This window comes from Carcharhinus amblyrhynchos, chromosome 2 (assembly GCF_965287045.1).
Source record: "Carcharhinus amblyrhynchos chromosome 2, sCarAmb.v2.hapA, whole genome shotgun sequence".
Classification (NCBI taxonomy): Eukaryota; Metazoa; Chordata; class Chondrichthyes; order Carcharhiniformes; family Carcharhinidae; genus Carcharhinus; species Carcharhinus amblyrhynchos.
The window spans coordinates 119,410,916-119,430,189 of NC_137325.1; the positions used below are offsets into that span (position 1 = coordinate 119,410,916).

General features: G+C 41.1%; 1 protein-coding gene across 4 annotated transcripts in view; it reads right to left on the reverse strand.

Moving 5' to 3' along the window:
- Positions 1-19,274, reverse strand: part of znf438 (zinc finger protein 438) — a 215,410-nt gene that overhangs the window by 124,481 nt on the left and 71,655 nt on the right. The window contains exon 1 of one of the 4 annotated variants that reach the window (XM_080211945.1): positions 6,821-6,914. The exons of the other annotated variants lie outside the window; for them this stretch is intronic. The gene's annotated coding sequence lies outside the window, so the exon portion shown is untranslated. Of the gene's footprint in view, positions 1-6,820; positions 6,915-19,274 lie in introns of those variants that run through there. 4 annotated transcript variants of the gene reach the window in all.

Consider the following 19,274-nt stretch of genomic DNA (forward strand, 5'->3'; position numbering starts at 1 on the left):
TGGAATTCAATGCTCACAATATGGTCTGCTCAACATTGAAGCGATCAAATGCAGACAGGGTGACCAACTTACTGAACATTTTAATTCAGTCCACAAGCATGATCCCACAGTCCAAAGATATGCAGGTTAAGTGTATTGACAATGCTAAATTACCCCTTAGTGTCCAAAAATGTGTAGGTTAGGAGATTTAGCCACGGTGAATGTGTGGGATTAGCGAGATAAGGCAGGGGAGTGGGCCTGAGTAAGATACTCCGTCAGAGAGTCGATGTAGACTCAATAGGCCGAATGACCTCCTTCTGCACTGTAGGGATTCTATGATTCCATGAATTAACTAAAAATATGTTTTAATATACTGTGCCAATAGAGTAATCTCATGACAGTGTCGCACTGTATGTTAAACATTTAGATTAACCTTTCCTTATCTCAGTTAATTCTGAAACAAAGACCATGTGGTTGCATTTTTGACAGTCTTCCTGGAGCCTAATGTCATTGTTCCCCATTGAAAACATAGAAGTAGTTGTGTACAACATCTTCCCCAACGATAAATGTTGTTGTCTTCAATTGAAAAGCCATATGTAAGGCATACAAGTCTTTCTCCCTAGAGAGCTGTCCAGCTCAGCCCTCATCATTAACCCCTTATATTCTATAAACTGTTTCAACTTCATAGCACTGCATCAGTATGCCAGGAAAAGAATGGCAAATCTTTCAGTTAAGATATTTCATTAATCTGAAGAGTCATACCTGATGCACTAACTCTTTCCCTTGCATATTTCTTGTCCTATTTTCAGATTTCAAATATTCCACTCCCCCTCCTCCCCACTCTGCAAAGTATCGCTTCCACGCTCCTCACTCTGATGCTGAAACTTGCTTATTTGAAGTACAACATCTATGAAGTATTCAATTTCTACAGCCTCTCCCTTGGGAAGGGGTAACCTGAGAAGCAGTTGTTGCCTTTCTTTCCTTTGACCATTTTTCTAAGCTTCCTCTCTTGGTTTCAGTAAAACATGCTGAAAATCTTTTCCTTCCTACCTAGTGATCTGAAAAGAATAGTCATCCTGCTGTTTTGACATATTGTTGAGCTATTACAGAGTCCCCAGTGCTGACAGGATGGTCCTCTTCTGAATGATCTCAATTAATAGAGAATTTTCTACACTTGTACAAATGTATGCACCAAGTTGCAGTTCTTAAATAATAGAATTCAGTCCATCTTGTCTCAATTTCAATCAGCACAAAGCAGGAACTGAAATATTTAAAGAATACAAACACCTCAATTTTTTCCAGCCCCCTCACCAAACCCCACAGACACCTCCTGTAAAAGCACGATCAATTTATCCTCAGACATCAGGGACAGCTATATATTTCCAGGGCTAAACCAAGCCTGCTTCCTTCCACTCTGTGATGCCAAACACAAAGGATTCAATAGCATTGGAACCACTTTGTAAATAACAATCAGGTCAATGAAAATGGTGGGTGGATTTGAGTGACGTCTATCAGAATACGTACATCCTGAACTCACGATGCATTTCACACTTAATGCCATTGTCCAAATTCCATTTTTAAAATTAAATTATTTCATGGAATGTAAAAGTCACTGGCAAGACCAGCATTTATCACTCAACCAATCCCAATGGCCCTCGAGGTGCACTTGACTCTATTAACGTCTAGAATATTGTAGATTTTACTTTTTCTATTAATTTATTTTTGTTTATTCTCAGGATCCAAATTCTTTGATTTTATTCAGATGTTAACCAAGTTGCATTTTCTGGATACTGATTTCTTACTTAACTCTTGCCGTTCCATTCTCCTCATTTATGTTAAGTTTTCCAATATATTCAGCTTCTCATTTACACCACTATATTGACTTATTATACTTTGATGTTTTTTAAAGTCTTTACAAATCGTTTGCCCAAAAACAAATCTTCACTTTTTTTTAATTACAGGCCTTGAATTCTTGACTCAGTATCTTAAGTACAATCTCGATATTCAGTACACGGTAGAATTTACTACCAATACACGTCTGTAACTTAGCTTTGAGTCAGGAGATCAGCAGAGTCAAGGCTTTGAAGTGGGAGGCTAGTGGGACTTCAGCTAGAATTCTATCCAATAACACCCATCTTTCGTAACAGAGACTTTATGCTGAGAAACTGAAGAAATATAAATTGATATATCAGAATCTAAAACCTCACTTTGACAGACTAAACAAGGGGCTTCTCCACTATTTGCCAGTTCTGATTAAGTGAGCAGGAGAGGAAGTGGGCTATGACCGTTTCATTGTGGAACATAAATCAAAGTTCCACTTTTTATTTGTTATTTATAACACTAAAAAATTTAATACAATTACTTAACTGGCCTAAAATGTTTAAGGATTCTCTTTTATGATTTACTTTGTCACATGTATTGGCATACAGTGAAAAGCACAGTTTCTTGCACGCTAGACAGATAAAAACTTTCAGTTCATAAGAATACATAGGGGAGAAGGAAAGGAGAGGGTGCAGAATATTGTGTTGCAGTTACAGATGGGGTGTAGAGAAAGATCAACTTAATATAAGGTAGGTCCATTCAAAAAAGTGTGATGGCAGCAGGAAGAAGCTGTTCTCAGATGGAGTTTTGTTCTTCAATTCTCATCCATTTATTTCTGCTCCAACTCTTTCTATCACTGTTTTGAAGGCACAAGTACAACTCTTGTTTGGGTATGACCCAACAAACAGAATGAGCAAGCCTTCCAGCACTTTATCCACGTAATCATGCTTTATACTTGAGCATATATAACGTGCTGGTGGGTTTTCACTAATCTGGGGAATTCCAATTGCAGCCAACGTACATATACCTGCACTTAGCACCAGTGGAATCAGAATAGAGGTTGCAAGAGGGAATTTCTGATTTGTCCTTTCTGCAGCTCAAGGCACAGTGAGACCACCCCATTTATGCTTAACCTGACCAGCTAATTCAGCGTAACAGGAATCAAATCCCAGACCTTCTCAATCTGTATTGTTTTGTACTAGATCCAGTGACAAGGGCAAGCTGCTTCTCAACCAGCTACGTCTGTTTTTAATTTTTCCTTGCCTGCTGGGGTTATAGCTCAAGGAAGGATTTTCTCTTCGAATGTTGTGCTAATACCAATAAAAAAAGAATCCAGGTGATGGGGATCTTAGCCAAACTGTTCATTTGCCAAATACTTCTCCAGTAAGATAATGGCACAGGATTTTGACACTAATGGGGGTAATTTGGCTTTTTTTTAAAAAAATCTGAAAAAAGAGGAAGGATTTATTGTAAAGTCGACCAGCCATATTTATAATTACAAATGGGAATAGAATCATTTCAGGAAAAAAAATCAAAAAGCAAGGGAGCTATTTAACTGCCACTTACAACTATAGTCACTGCAAATTTAATAGATGCAGTGGGTTTTATTTAGTCTAACTCTACTAAATATGACCTCTCTCAACTACAAAACATTGGCAGAACCGCTACATAACCCGCTACAATAATCTCCGTTTCCTTCAAAGATTATTGGAGAAATTAGTTTTCCCCCAACCAAAAATATCTGAATTCATTTTCAGGTTCACAAATTGGTCAACATAGATCCCCCCTTTTTTTTTCAAACATGCATTCACGAAACATTTATAATTCTGTTCAGCACTGTGCATTTGTGACTATTTCACAAAGGCAACAGGCACATTCTATCAGTGCCAGGAACAAGCTTGGGGTCAGCTCAGGGAGGAGAGTGATATCAGGGAGTTAACTTGGGATAGTTGAAGTTGATGTCAGCAGCATTCTTCTATGCAAAGTGTAAGGCGTTGTCACAATTGTAATGTAGGGAAGCAGCAGTAATGCACTCACCTGTCAGCGTTTTTGAAATATGGTGGCACAATGATTATCACTGTTGCCCAGGGAACTAGGTTCGGTTCCAGCTTTGGGTGACAGTCTGTATGTTTACACGTTCTCCCTGTGCCTGCGTGGGTGTCCTCTGGGTGCTCCAGTTTCCTCCCACAATCCAAAGATGTGTAGGTTAGATGGATAATCCATGGTAAACGCACAAGGTTATGGGGATGGGGGGAGGAAGTGGGGAGGGCTGGGAAAGATGCTCTTTCGGAGAGTTGGTGCAGACTCAATGGGCTAAATGGCCTCCTTCTGCACTGCTGGGGTCAATGGTTCTGTAGGGGTTCTATAACTATGCTAATAAGTATCTGTCCATGAAGTGTGCCCAGTATCTTTCTGCGAACCCATTTGCTTTCTTAATTCTGTAATGTTGCAAGTAAAACTTGATTCACCGCCAACCACCCCCCAATATTCTCTGTTTACACTCAGGCTTTGAGTCAACTGTGCTTTCCTGATTTTCTTCAACCAAGTTTGTGGCTCAAGTGAAATTCAGCAAATCTTCCCAACAAATTTAGTCTTCACAATGGGCAACAGAAGACAATCTTTACTGACCTACTGAGTTTTCCCAGCAGTTTCTGTCCTTACTTTAATGATCATTATTCCCAGTTTTGGTATCGCTGAGCATACATTTCAACAAGACAAAACGCAAGCTTTGTTACAAAAAAATTTGATTTATTATTGATACATATTTGATATACCTTATATTAAGTTGATCTTTCCTGACACCCTAGCTATGTTTTGCTTGGTATAGCCTGCAAGAAACAATACTTTTCACCTTTATTACACATTTGGAGTCTTTTCTCCAACTGCATTTAAGTTTCATATGGCTGGAAGAGAAACCAAATTAAGTGATGGCAAACCTGTAGAAAAGAAAGGCAGAGGCTGCCAAATAGGTTAAAAAAAATGCCATTGTCAGCTTCCTTCTCCACATGTTGCACATGACCCCTATTTTAAAAACTCCACACCCAATCAAGTGCTTGGGTGCAGTTGAGCCTGGATTTTGGTACCAGTTCAAAGCATAAAATGACAGAATATCAACACAGACATTCTGCTCCCTAGGATTCTTGAATCTTGCTAGCAAGGTTGTGCTGAGAATTACTACTTCTTCATAGCCAGGACCTCATCATGCAGACACACACATCACAGTGCTACATACAATATATACATAAAGCCACTGAATGGTGCCCTCGGTTTCAGAGGAATCTGCAGAGCCAGTTTTAGTAAACTACCTTCATACGGTCTGTTGACTCACAGATTTGCAAAAGCAGTTAGCTATAAATTGCAACACAAGGGACATGACATTGTTATGGCATGACTAGGATTAGATTCCGTGACACTATCAGAATCCACAAGAACAACACCTTAAGTGGGCCTCATTGCTGTCAGTAGCTCAGAGCAGCAGTGGCCAGCATGCCCCATGTTTCAGTTCTAATGCCACTTTTACTACTGTAACAACACAGCCTGAAATGCTAAAAAAAAACACATCAAGGGTATGAGGGAAAAAGTAAGGACACAATGTAAAGTGACAAATCCTGTCAGTCAATCAGGGCCTAGAGTGAAAAAGCAACAATCAGATTGAAATTCAAGTTAAAGCCCAACAAACAGCAACTCAGAGTTTAACGCAAGATGACGTGATGGATATCTTAAATACTAGACCATCAATTAATTTTGCTTTACCTATAAATTAAGAGAAATATTATAAAGTTATGCTGAACTGCAGGTTTCATTCTGTCATGAGCTCACCCTGACCTATTACCCAGTGCATCTGAGCTACTTTTAGCTCATGTTCCTGAATACCTCCACGTTTCTCACCAACTCGGATCCCAAAATCAGATACTCACAAATTCTCTGACCACCAAACAGCTCCTGCTAATTCTGAAAGAAAACTGGGAGCTGTTTATCCAGGCCTCTTGACATTTCAACACTTGACAAACACAAAGACATCTGAATACAGATGGGTATAGCCTCACTCAGTGTCTATTTTGCCTCAGATCAGTGAATGGTAGGATTTGCCCAAGTTCACTCCTAACAGGGCAATCGAATACCTTCCCTTATAGGAAGAACACAATAAACGACAGAATATCTTCTGGATGTGATAGAAATAGAAATAGATGCTCATTGCACTATTTCTATAATGTGGAGAGGCCATGTAGGACTGGGGTAAACACAGTATGAAGTCTCACAACACCAGGTTAAAGTCCAACAAGTTTATTTGATAGTAAATGCCACAAGCTTTCAGAATGATGTTCCTTTGTCAGGTGAGTGGAAAGTTCTGATCAGAAACAGGGCATATAAAGGCACACACAGTTTACAGAGTATTGATTAGAATGTGAGTCTTTACAGCTAATCTGCTATTCAAGTCTTAAAGGTGCAGACAACGTGAGTGGAGATAGTATTAAACATAGGTTAAAGAGATGTGTATTGTCTCCAGACAGGATAGTAAGTGAGATGTTGCGAGTTCAGGTAAGTCTCTTTAACCTATGTTTAATACTATCTCCAGTCACGTTGTCTGCACCTTTAAGACTTGAATAGCAGATCAGCTGTAAAGACTCGCATTCTAATCAATACTCTGTAAACTGTGTGTGTCTTTATATGCCCTGTTTCTGATCAGAACTTTCCAATCACCTGACGAAGGAACTGCGTTCCGAAAGCTTGTGGCATTTACTATCAAATAAACCTGTTGGACTTTAACCTGGTGTTGTGAGACTTCTTACTATTTCTATGGCCAACATTTATCCCTCAGCTAGTACTATACCACTAAACTTTGATCGTATTGCTGTTTGTGGGACCTTGCAGTATTCAAATTGGCAGCCGCTTTGTCGACATTACAGCATGGACCAGGCTTTAAAATTATCTATCCTGGTTGTAAAGTGCTTTGGGACATCCTGGAATCATGAAAGGCAAAGACTTCAACTTTCCTTAAAAAGGAATATATTTTTCTCACCTCTCCCTATCTCTCCACTTTACAATTCTCAACCAACTTTGCAGTCCTCCAGTTCTGGTCTCTTGCACATTCCCGATTTCTGTTAAGTGTCTTGTGATGTTTTACTATACAAAAGGCACAATAGAAATATAAGTTGCTGTGTTGTCACCCAAACTCAAGTTTAGTGATTACCACACAAATGAATCAAGACATGGTATGTGCTTGTATTGATCAGGAACATTACTAAGAGCTGGACTCTCACATTGAAAGTTGGGTCTCTAACAACTCACACAGCAACTTTAATATAGCAAACTATCCCCACTCATTTCAAAGGAGTATGATCAGATAAAAACTGACACCAGGAGGAAGGTATGCGGATGGCATGGTGGCACAGCAGTTAGCACTACTACCTCACAACATCAGGGACCCGGGTTCAATTCCTGGCCTGGGTCACTGTCTGTGTGGAGTTTTCATGTTCTCCCTGTCTGTGTGGGCTTCCCCCAGGTGCTCCGGCTTTCTCCCAGCCTGAAAGACATGCCGGTTAGGTGCACTGGCCATGCTAAATTCTCCATCTGTGTACTCAACTAAGCGCCGGAGTGTAGTTTCTCATTGCAGTGTTAATGTAAGCTTACTTGTGACACTGATGAATAAACTTAAAGTCAGGTTCCCCAGGCATCATCAATGGGACATTGTTTTTCTTCAATATTTCTAAAATGCCAATGACAGAATACGTGAAAATACAGTTAACTTAGAAAAGCACAAAGATAGGTTTCAAGAGAACCAAGAAAAGCTGGAAGAAATGGACAACATGTGGCAGATGAAATTTAAAGTTGAGAAGTGCAAAGTGATATATTTTGATAAGAACAATGCAGAGAGGCAATCTAAATTTAAAGGTATAATTCTATAGAAGGTGCTAGAACAAAGAGACCTAGGAAATACATATGCTGAAATCATTGAAAACAACCGGGCAGATCGAGCAAGGCAAAGGCATACCAGGTCTGAGTTTCTTTTTAAATATGGGTAGGGTATAAAAGCAAGGAAATTATGATGAAACTTCAAAAAGCACTAGCTCAGCCTCAGCTGTTATCGAGGAAAGGTATTGTCACTGGATAGTAACCATAGCCTAGGGTAATGCTCTGGGAACCCGGGTTCAAATCCCATCATGGCAGATGCTGGAATCTGAATTCAATAAAAGTCAGGAATTAAAAGTTTAATGATGACCATCATGACCAACATACAAAGAACAGTTGCCGTAAAGACCCATCTGGTTCACTAAGCAAAGGAAATCTGCCGTCCTCGCCTGGTCTGGCCTACATGTGACTCCAGACCCACAGCAACATGGTTGCCTCTTAACTGCCCTCCAAAATGACTAAAGAGACTCAATTCAGGGGCAATTAGGAATGGGCAAAAATATTGGCCCAGCCAGCGATCCCCCACATCCCATGAATAAGTAAAAGAATGAATAAAACAGTTTGGAAAGGACTTGGAAGATTTCAGCAAGCACACGGAAGAGACATTCCAGAGATGGGGGACCTCAGTTACGTGGGGTTTGGAGAAGCAAGTGTTGTTCTTTTGGACAGAGTTTCCTAAACGTTCCCAGCCTCAAAACCATTTTGACCTTCCAAGAGTACTAAAGGAGCCCATGAGAAACATCCTTATTAAATTGAAGAGTACACTCACAAAAAATTATTGGGCAATCAGTGCAAACGTACAAAAGCAAACTTAAAAGATATTTCCAAGTCTTATCTGAATGCATGATAAGAAAATTGTTCTGTTATTCAACAAATACTTCCAAATCATACCTTGTTTTTGTCATTTTAATGGAGCACAAATTCACATTCTCCCCCATCAAGCCCTGGCCCAGACTCTCTGCGGGCCCCAAATGGACTGACCGAGGAACGCCTGGAGGAGTCCAGCAGAATCTAGTTTGGGAATCCCTGTTCTAGAACAGATGACTGAAATAAGATTTGATGGATTTGTTCAGAATCATTAGACACCCAGGCAGAGTAGATATAGAGAAACTGCCCTCATAAGAATATAATAAACAGGAGCTGAAGTAAGCCACCACGTTCTTAAAGCCCACTTCACTGTTGAATAAAATCAAGGTTATCTGAACATGGCCTCACTTTCCTGCTTGCCTCCCAAAATCCTCAGGTCCCTTATCAAAGATCATTCCAGCTCAACCTTGAATACATTATTCATTTAAGGGATATGGGCGTTACTATTATACCAGCATTTAATGCCCATCCCTAATTGCCTTCAAGAAAGTGGTGGTGAACTGCCTTCTTGAATCACTGCAGTCCTTGTGGTGTAGGTACACCCCCCACTTTGCTGTTAGGAAATGAGTTCCAATATTTTGATCTTGCAACTCCGAAGGAATGGTGATATATTTTCAAGTCAGGATGGTGAGTGGGTGGGAGGGGAATTTCCAGGTGGTGGTTTCCAGATATCTGCTGCCTTTCTATTTGGAATCAGTCAGGGGATTTCAAAGATGCTGCCTAAAGTACCTTGGTGGATTCCTGGAGTGCATCATGGAGATAGTACACGCTGTTGCTGCTGTGCATTAGTGGTGGAAGGATTGAATGTTTGTCAATGGGATGCCAATCAAGTGGGCTGTTTTGTCCCAAACGATGTTGAACTTGTCGAGTGTTGGAGTTGCACTCATCCAGGAAAATGGAGACTTGTATAACTCTCTGCCATTTCTCTTCCAAGAATGACTTCCCTGAAGCACTGCTCTTCTCTCCTGACTATTTAACTCCCAAGTGGAGAGTATCCCATTACACTCCTAACTGGTGTATACTATGGACAGGCTTTGAGAAATCAGGAGGTGTGTTACTTGCCACGGGGCTTTTAGCCTGTGACCAGCTCTTGTAACCACAGTATTTATACTGCTAGTCCAGTTCAGTTTCTAGTTAATGGTAACCCTCAGGATGTGGTTAGTGGGGGAATTCAGTGATGGTAAAGCCAATAAACATCAAGGGGAAATGCTTAGATTCTCTCTTGTTGGAGTTGGTCATTGCTTGGTACTTGTATGGCATGAATGTTACTAGCCACTTGGAATCCCAAGACTGGTCCAGGTCTTGCTAATTTGGACATGAAGTGCTTCAGTACCTGATGAGTCACATTGCACAGTCATCAGCAAACATCCTCAATGCTGACCTTATAATGGAAGGAAGGTCATTGAGAAGCAGCTGAAGATGTTTGGGGCTTGGAATATATCCAAAGACCAGCCTCTAAGGTAGAGAATTCCAAAGAATAAGATCCTCAGGAAAAATATTCTTCCTCACCGCTGTAGTTTGTGGAAGAGTCAAGAACCAGACTTAATGTGATGGACAAAAGAACCAAGGGTGATATGAAGAAAAGCTTTCCCACTCAGCATGTGGTTAGAATCTGGAATGCACTGCCTGAATGAGTATAGTGGGGGCAACTAGATAGAAGGTCATGGAGGGATTTGAACATGGGAATAAGAATTTTAAATGTGAGTTGTTGCTTCAGAATAATGCCAATAGCATAGTTTCAATCCCTATTCTGGCTGAGGTAGACTTGGGCCTGCTTCCATACCTTGCCAGAGGGTGGAAGACAATGGCAAATCACCACTAACAAAAACTACCAAGAGAAGCAACTCAGGAGAGAATAAACCCCAGGAATGGAATATGATGTTATATTATGCCTAAATATACAGCCAGAGTGCCACATTCATTCTTGCATTGTAGTCAATGCCAAGCAACAACATATCAGTTCACCAGCCACATGGAGAGCTGTTCAGATAGAAACTTGGGAGAATAAACGTGCGGTTATTTCAAACTTCTGCGACCAAGATATGCTACCCTATTTTCACTTTCAACATTTTGCCTTTATTCATTAAAATTAGCCCTGGTTTGTTTAGGTTTAATTATTGTAAAATGAGTTACCTTTGCCGAGCTGATAACCAAATGTAATAGGTGGAATCATAGCTCAAATTCTCAGGTTTTCTTCATAAACTTCATGCTTTACAATTCAAAAACAAGAAAAATTGCCCCTTTGAAGGATACTTTTTACCCAGGTGACCACTCAAAAAAAAAGGACACTTTGGCTGTGTTTGGGTAGGGAAATGGCAGGGGGGGGGGGGGGGGGGGAAGGTGTGTGTGTGGGTGTGTGTGTGTGTGTATTGCTGAGGCCCTCACAACATTCAACATATAAAACACTTCATTTAGTTGGCCTCCTCAAACCTGCTGAGGTAGTGCAACCCCTTGAAGCTCCACTCCACTCTTCAGATATTTTATGCTACTCTCTGTCTACTGGTCCCTAACTGCATCATAACAAGTTTGAAATTCCAGGTACTTATGAGGAGAATAAAACCAGAAGACTACATGGGTTTTTTCACAGACAAAATAAACTTTAGTATACAAGTTCAGGAAAGTAAAACAATTTGCAATATCTGTCTTACATTCCAACATTCAGAATTAACATGAGGTGCACATGAATTAATAGGCAGACTGTGGTCGAACAAACTATACTACATTAGCAATGGCAGATGCAACCAAGACAGATCCCAATGGTTTCTCAGCAAGTCAGTCAGATGACTGCATCTAATCTGACTCCTTGTTAAAACTCCCATACAAGGGATTTCCACTTCTCACTTTCAAAGATCTAGCCTCTGAATTCCCTCTATAAGTTGTTATGACTCAGTTTGCCTGAACAACTGCTCACTTGTTCTGACAGTCTCAGGAGAAAAGATGAAACTATGTTCCATGACTTTCTGAGGTGACACTCCAGCACCGACTCATAGGTAGAACTCCAGCTCTTCAGCCACACTCAGCAGAACATCACAACCCCAAAGGATTGCCTTTGCCCGAGCAGTCACCAACCTTCCATTGCCTTTTCAGCAATCCATGATTTCACCTGAGCCCTCACTACACAGAATCTGCCAACAGCAGAATTTCTGCTGACTCAAACCGCTTTCTCGGTCTCCCAACACACCCAGTTTCGTAGGCTCACTCACTGGTTTCTCGCCCTTGGGCTTCTCTCTTTCACATCCAGGACTCCCCTGGTCGTGCCTTCCAACTAGGCCTTGTGATCATTTCCGACAGGAAAGGAACACTCCTGCCTGGTGATTGCCACGCAGTGTCCATTGTCATAGTGCCTGCATGATCTCACCAATGTGCCACGCCTTGGAATCTTCTTTCCTAAAGCACGAGGTAGACAACATTGGCCGAGTTGCATGAATATGTACCGTGTTCCTAGTGGGTGGTGTTCTCACGTGTGATGGTGGTATCCTGTGTCAATGATCTGGCACTTCTTGCCGTAGCAGGGTTGTGTGTTATCGTGGTCGTTGTTCTCCTGAAGTCCAGTTAGTTTGCTGTGAACAATAGTCTGTTTGAGGTTGCACAGTTGATTGAAGGCAATTAGTGGAGGTGTGAGGGTGGCCTAAGCAAAATGTTAGTTTTCATCAATGACATATTGAAGGCTCCGAAGATGATGTCATAGTTTCTCCGCTCTGGGGAAGTACTGGACGATGAAGTGTACCCTGTTGGTCGTGTTCCATGTTTGTCTTCTGAGGAAATTGGTGTGGTTTTTCGCTGTGGCACATTGGAACTGTCGATCGATGAGTCAAGTGCCATATTCCATTCTTATGAGGGCGTCTTGCAGTGTCTGTAGGGGTGTAGAGGAATATAGGCCAAATGCGGGCAATTGGGATTATTTAGGGGTTTAAAAAAAAGGCCAGCATGGATAAGTTGGGCTGAAGGGCCTGTTTCCATGCTATAAACCTCTATGACTCCTCATCTGAGCAGATCCTATATATACGGAAGGCTTGTATATAGGGAATGGCTTCTTTAACGTGAGTCTTAACACTGCCCAACTCACCTCCCAAGAGACTTACTCAGAAGCCCCTCTCTCCATTTACCCTTCCTCATTCGGTGAGCATTCTTTCTTCCCAAATATTCTACCCCCCACCGCCACACAATCAGCAGCCCCTCAGTCCCCTCACCCATATGGTGAGGAGAAGGAGGTGGTTTTTAAACTGTCCAGTGTATGGTTTAGAAGCTTCCAAATAGCCCACTAAAAATGAGAACTAAGAACTTGCAACGGGATAACACAGCACTGCTCAGCAATATGCCCTAGTCGACACGAGGCCTCATCTACCCCTACAGGGATCAGGTTTAATCTAATCAGCAATTGCACCACTTGACAAGGGAGCAAAAAAAAACATGTAAAATACTTTGCAAGATACAGCAATGAGCAGTCTAATTTCAGTTGCCAGATGTATTGTTTTGGAGGGTGGAGAAGCCTGGGTTATACTGCCTTGAAGTGCTGTAATTTGGCAGTACAGTACACAGTAATTGAAGGTACTAAATTTCTGAAATGTATTTTTCTTGCTGTGTTTCTATGGCAATATGCTTAGAAACTGTTGAAAGTTTATCCACCCAGAAATCACTCTCGTGTAACTTTTCAGTTACAATCCTGCAAAATCTCATTTCATTTTGAGAACTTGTAAACACTGGTTAAGGAGTCGAGTAATTACTATTGTGTATGTTTTAAGTATAAAGTTGGGAATCAGGAAACACTGAAATAAATTCACAAAAACTTGGGTCTGGCCACACACCAAATGCTGAGTGTTTTTACCTTTATAATAACATCAGTTACCACCTGGTCCTGGTTTCTCAGGAGGTAGCTCAAAGAGCTGAAAGTAAAGCAACAGAGTTCTCCTACACAGGAAGAGGGTGAACATTTATCCTCCACAAAAATGTCCTGCCCACACATTCACCTGGGACATACTTGGCCGGAACTTGCAAGCCAGGAGGCAAAAGGAGCCTGGGAACATTCAACACCAAGACAATAATAACAAGAGAGAGGGAGAGCAAAGGGAATAGCACAGGAAATATGAATGTAACTCCTTCATACCAAAAAACATAACAAATGGTTTTTCCGCTGCCAGACTTTCAAAGCAGTTAAGTATGGTTATCAAGTGCAGAATGTGTGTGCAGGCTCAGTATTCTGGTTTAAATAATAAAAAAAATCAGAACACAGTTGGAGCAACTCAAGCACTGTTCTTCTTTTCACTTTCCAACATTTGAAAAGCTATATCCTGCCTGCTGTTCCAAGCAAATATAGTGATGTCTAGTTTTAGTCACAAAAAAAAAATTCACTTAAACGGTTTCTCAAGAACCTGGACGGATCCCAAACAGTAATTGAAAATTTTGCATTTCTGGGCAGTTTGAAGGACATACGTTCTTGTCACACTTTAAAGCCCTGTGACTTGCAACACAATGAAGATATATCTGGGGGAAAATCGAGATTTTAGTCAAACTGCCAAAACTGCAATCACTATTTGTTTTAATGCCTCTCAGTTATAACCACTCACCGCATTACTTTGTAGGTATCTATTATTCTGCCAACAAGATGCATAGAATTGCATTTTAAGTACAGCTTTGCAATATGTGCTTAACCTGCTATTTCGAGTCCATGAAATCCATGACACACAAATCTATTTCAAGAGTTATTTGCTGAGCCCTTGATTCTACTTGTCTTTTGAAAGTTGCAGGGATAATTTCAGTTGACCTGCACTGTTTCTTCTCAGAAATATGATCATTGAGTGATCCAGCTGCACATCTGGAATCAGATGCACAAGAAGAAACAGACCTGTAACACAGTTTTTTTCTTGCTTTGTCCTGCCAAACTTTCTTCCCTCAGTTCCTGAAGGGCCTGTGGCACCAAATCGATGGAATCATTCTTTGTGTGCGAGCTCAGATGTAGAGTAAGGCATGGGTACATCAGAGCTAAACCTGAATATGCTCCCACCAACACTGATGCACTTGAAACTTTTCCACATGAGTAATCAGAGCAGGAAGCCTGTCTGATTTCCTGATTCCATGCACAGTGATGCGTAGGTCAACTGTAGCACCATGACTGTTGGCTTGGTGGAAATCAAACAACATAGAAACATTGACTCTAGAAGCAGGAGTAGGTCGTTCAGCCTGCCCCATGGCTGATCATCGAATTCAATATCCTCATTTCCCCCCTCCCTCCTATATCTCTTGATCCCTTTAGCCCCAAGAGTTGTATCTAATTTCTTCTCGAAATCAATGTTTAGGTCTTAACTACATTCGGTGGTAGTGAATTCCACACATTCGTTATTCTCTGGGTGAAATTTTTCCTCACCTTAGTTCTAAAAGGTTTACCCCTCATCCTCAAACCATCACCCCGAGTTCTGGACTTCCCCACCATTGAGAACATTCTTTCTGTATCTATCCTGTCTAACTCTGTTAGAATTTTAAAGGTTTCTATGAGATCCCTTTTCACTATTCTAAGCTCCAGTGAAACCTCATCGACTTAGTTTCTCCTCATATGACAGACCTGCCATTCCAGGAATTAGCCTGGTAAACCTTCGCTGTACTCCCTCTATAGGAAGGACACCAAAACTGCACACAATATTCCAGGTGTGGCTTCACCAACGCCCTATACAATTGCAGCAAAACATCCCTATCCCTATACTCAAATCCTTTTGCTATGAAAATGAACATACCATTTGCCTTCTTTGCTGCCTCCTGCGCACTTGCTTTCAGCAACCAATGCACAATGTCTCCAATTCTCACTGAGTATCTACATCTCTCAGTTTACATCCATTCAAGTAATAGCCTATTATTGCTTCCAAAGTGGATAACCTCACATTTATCTACATTATACTGCATCTGCCATGCAGATGCCCACACACTCAGCCTGTCCAAATCAGACTGAAGCATCTCTGCACCCTCCTAAAGCTCACCTCCCACCTAACTTGGTATCATCTACAAATTTGGAGATAATATATTTAATTTACTATTCCAAATCATTAATATATAATGTAAGCAACTGGGATCCCAGCATAAATTCCTGTGAAACCCCACTAGTCACTGGCTGCTAATTAGAAAAAGACCAACTCTTGGCTTCCTATCTGCTAACCAGCTTTCTATTCATCTCAAGACATTACTGCAATCCCAAGTGCTTTAACTTTATATAATAAACTGTTAAGAGACATCTTGTTGAAGGCTTCTGAAAGTCTAAGTAAACCACATCTACTGGTTCTCCTCAATCAACACTACTAGTTACATCCTCAAAAAATTTCAATAGATCCATCAAGCAAGATTTCCCAAAATCCATGCTGACTTTGTCTGATTATACCACTGTCTTCCAAATGCCAAGTTATGAAATCCTTAATATTAGATTCTAGCAACTTCCCCAGTATCGACATTGCGCTCTTGCACTCACTGATTCATAGTTCCCTGTTTTCTCTCTATCTCCCTTTTGAATAGTATACTTACATTAGCTACTTTCCAATCTGTAGGAACTATTCCAGAGTTCAAACAATTTTGGAAAATAACCACCAATGGATCTATTTCCAGGGCCACTTCCTTTAGTACTCTGGGATGTAGATTATCAAGATCTGGAGATTTATCCACCTTCAATCCCAATTTCCCCCAAAACCATTTCTCTACTAATGCTGATTTCCTTCAGCTCCTCACTAAAATATGTTTCTCTCAGCAATTCTGGCACATTATAAGAACATAAGAAATAGGAGCAGGAGTAGGCCATCTAGCCCTTCGAGCCTGCCCCGCCATTCAATAAGATCATAGCTGATCTGTCGTGGCTCAGTTCCACATTCCCGCCCTCTCCCCATAACCCTTAATCCCCTCGCTTATCAAAAACCCATCAACCCACGTCTTAAAAATATTTAGCGAGGCAGCCTCCACCACTTCAACGGGCAGAGAATTCCAGAGATTCACCACCCTTTGAGTGAAGAAGTTCCTCCTCAACTCCGTTCTAAACCGCCCCCCCTTTATCTTGAGGCTGTGCCCCCTAGTCCTACTGTCCTTTCTGAGCGGGAAGAGTCTCTCCACCTCTATCCTATCCATCCCATTCATCATCTTATATGTCTCAATGAGATCTCCCCTCATTCTTCTAAACTCTAACGAGTACAAGCCTAGTTTATTCAGCCTCTCCTCATAGCTCAACCCCCTCAACTCCGGTATCAGCCTAGTAAACCTCCTCTGCACTCCCTCCAAGGCCAAAATATCCTTGCGTAAGTGCAGCGACCAAAACTGCACACAGTACTCCAGCTGCGGCCTCACCAATGCCCTATACAGCTGCAGCAAGACCTCCCTACTCTTATATTCAATCCCCCTCGCTATGAAGGCCAGCATCCCATTAGCCTTCCTGACCACCTGCTGCACCTGCAGGCTGGTTTTTTGTGACTCATGCACAAGGACCCCGAGGTCCCTCTGCACCGTCGCCTGCTGCAGTTTTTTGCTATGTAAGTAATAGTCCTTCCTACCATTATTCCTACCAAAGTCTATCCATGTATTTCAAAGTATTATCCATGTCTTCCTTTGTGAAGACTGAAGCAAAGTACAAATTTAATTCCTTAGCCATTTCCTTATACCCCATTATGAATTCTCCTGTTTCTGACAGTAAGAGGTAATCATTTCTGTCATTCTTTTTCTCAGAAACTTTTACAGTCAGTTTTTATATTCCCTGCTAGTTTACGTTCATGCTCTATTTTTCCCTTCTTAATCAATCCCTTGGTCTTCCTTTGCTGAACTTTAAACTGTTCCCAATCCTCAGGCCTATTGCTTTTTCTTGCCAATTTGTATGCTTCTTCCTTGAATCTGATGCTGTGTCTAATTCCCCTTGTAAGCCATGATTTGGCCACAATTCCCTTACCTCTCTTGTGCCAAACAGGAATAAACAACTGGAGTTCACCTATTCATTCTTTAAATGCCTACCATTGCCTGTCCATGGTCTTTCCTTTCAGTAATGTTTCCCAGTCAACCATGGCTCACACCATCATAAATACCTTTAGTGAGATTCAGGAGCCTGGTGTCAAACAAGCACATTATGCACCTAGACACAGAATTTTACCATATTATGGTCACTTGCTCCTCAGGGTTCCCTCACTATTTGATTGCCATTTACTCATTTCTCATTGCACAACACCCAGTCCAAAATGGCCTGCTCCCTTGTTGGTTCCTCAACATATTTTCCAGAAAATCATCCCGTTCGTATGCACTCCAGAAATTCCTCCTCTTTTGTATTGTGACTGATTTGATTCTCGCAATCTATATGCAGATTAAAGTCACCCATAATCACAGATGTCCCTTTGTCACATGCATCTCTAATTTTCTGTCTAATGCTTTTCCCAACGTTAACACTACAGTTTGGTGGTCCACCCATACCAATGTTTTTGTCCCTTGTTGTTTCTTAATTTGACCCATGCAGATTCCACATCATTTATGCTAATATCTTTCCTCAATATCGTATCAATATCATCTTGAATCAACAATGCAGCTCCAGCATCTTTTTCTTTCCATCTGTCCTAGCCCTCAATGTTTGTTCACCTTGGAGCCATGTCTCCGAAATGCCAACTATATCATTCCCCTTTACATCTATTTGTGCAACTAACTCATCCATTTTGTTTCAAATGCTCCAAACATTCTGGTACATTAAGGTGGGCACTTCTAACGTTTCTTTTCTCTTTCTTACTCTTTTTTTTAAACTCGGCCCTTATATGACTCTGGCCCTTCATTTCTCTACCAACCACTTTCCTTATTCTCCTTACAGTCTTTTCCTCTCATCCTATCTACAAAAGGTCATGAATGTAGCCCAATCGTGCAAATCAGCCTCCCATTCACTGACTCTCAATACTTCCTGCTGCCTCAGAGAAACAGCCAGCATAATTAAGGTCCCCAAGCAGCCCGGACATGCTCTCTTCCACCTTCCTCCGTTGGGAAAAAGATACAAAAGTCTGAGATCATGTTCCAACCAACTCAAGAACAGCTTCTTCCCTGCTGTCATCAGACTTTCGAATGGGCCTACCTCGCACTAAGTTGATCTTTCTTTACATCCTAGCTATGACTTTTCTATCACATTTTGCACTGTCTTCTTTCCCTCTCTATGAATGGTATATTTTGTCTGTATAGTGCGCAAGAAACAATACTTTTCATTGTATACTACTACATGTGACAATAAAATCAATCAAGACCTCCCCATGCTGTTCGGTCCAGCAAGCACTGCGGAGCATCAGCAAAATTTCTGTAATAATTAAAAATCCTGTGCCTGGAATAGATAACAGTCAACTTGCATAAATTTCTTAACCGGCATTTCTGATGGCAACTTTTGAATTACTCCACATCCCTAGTCGCAGTAACGATACTGCAGCACCACATTGTGGCTTTGCACAGGCAGATTCCAAAAAATTATATGGTCAGTCTTGGCTCACTCAGTCAGAAGCCTGTGGGTTCAAGTCTCAATCTAGAGCTTTAATCCAGGTCATCTTTCAGATTGGATAGGAAGTGGAGGCACCATTGGAGAAAAATATGGGAATTCTAACTGTGCCCTGGTTACAATCAATGCCTAATACAGATGATGTAGCCACTTACCTCATTGTAGTTTGCAGGATCCTCTTAAGCACAAATTGGCTGCCATGTTTCCTATACTGTACCAATTATGCTTTAAAAATATT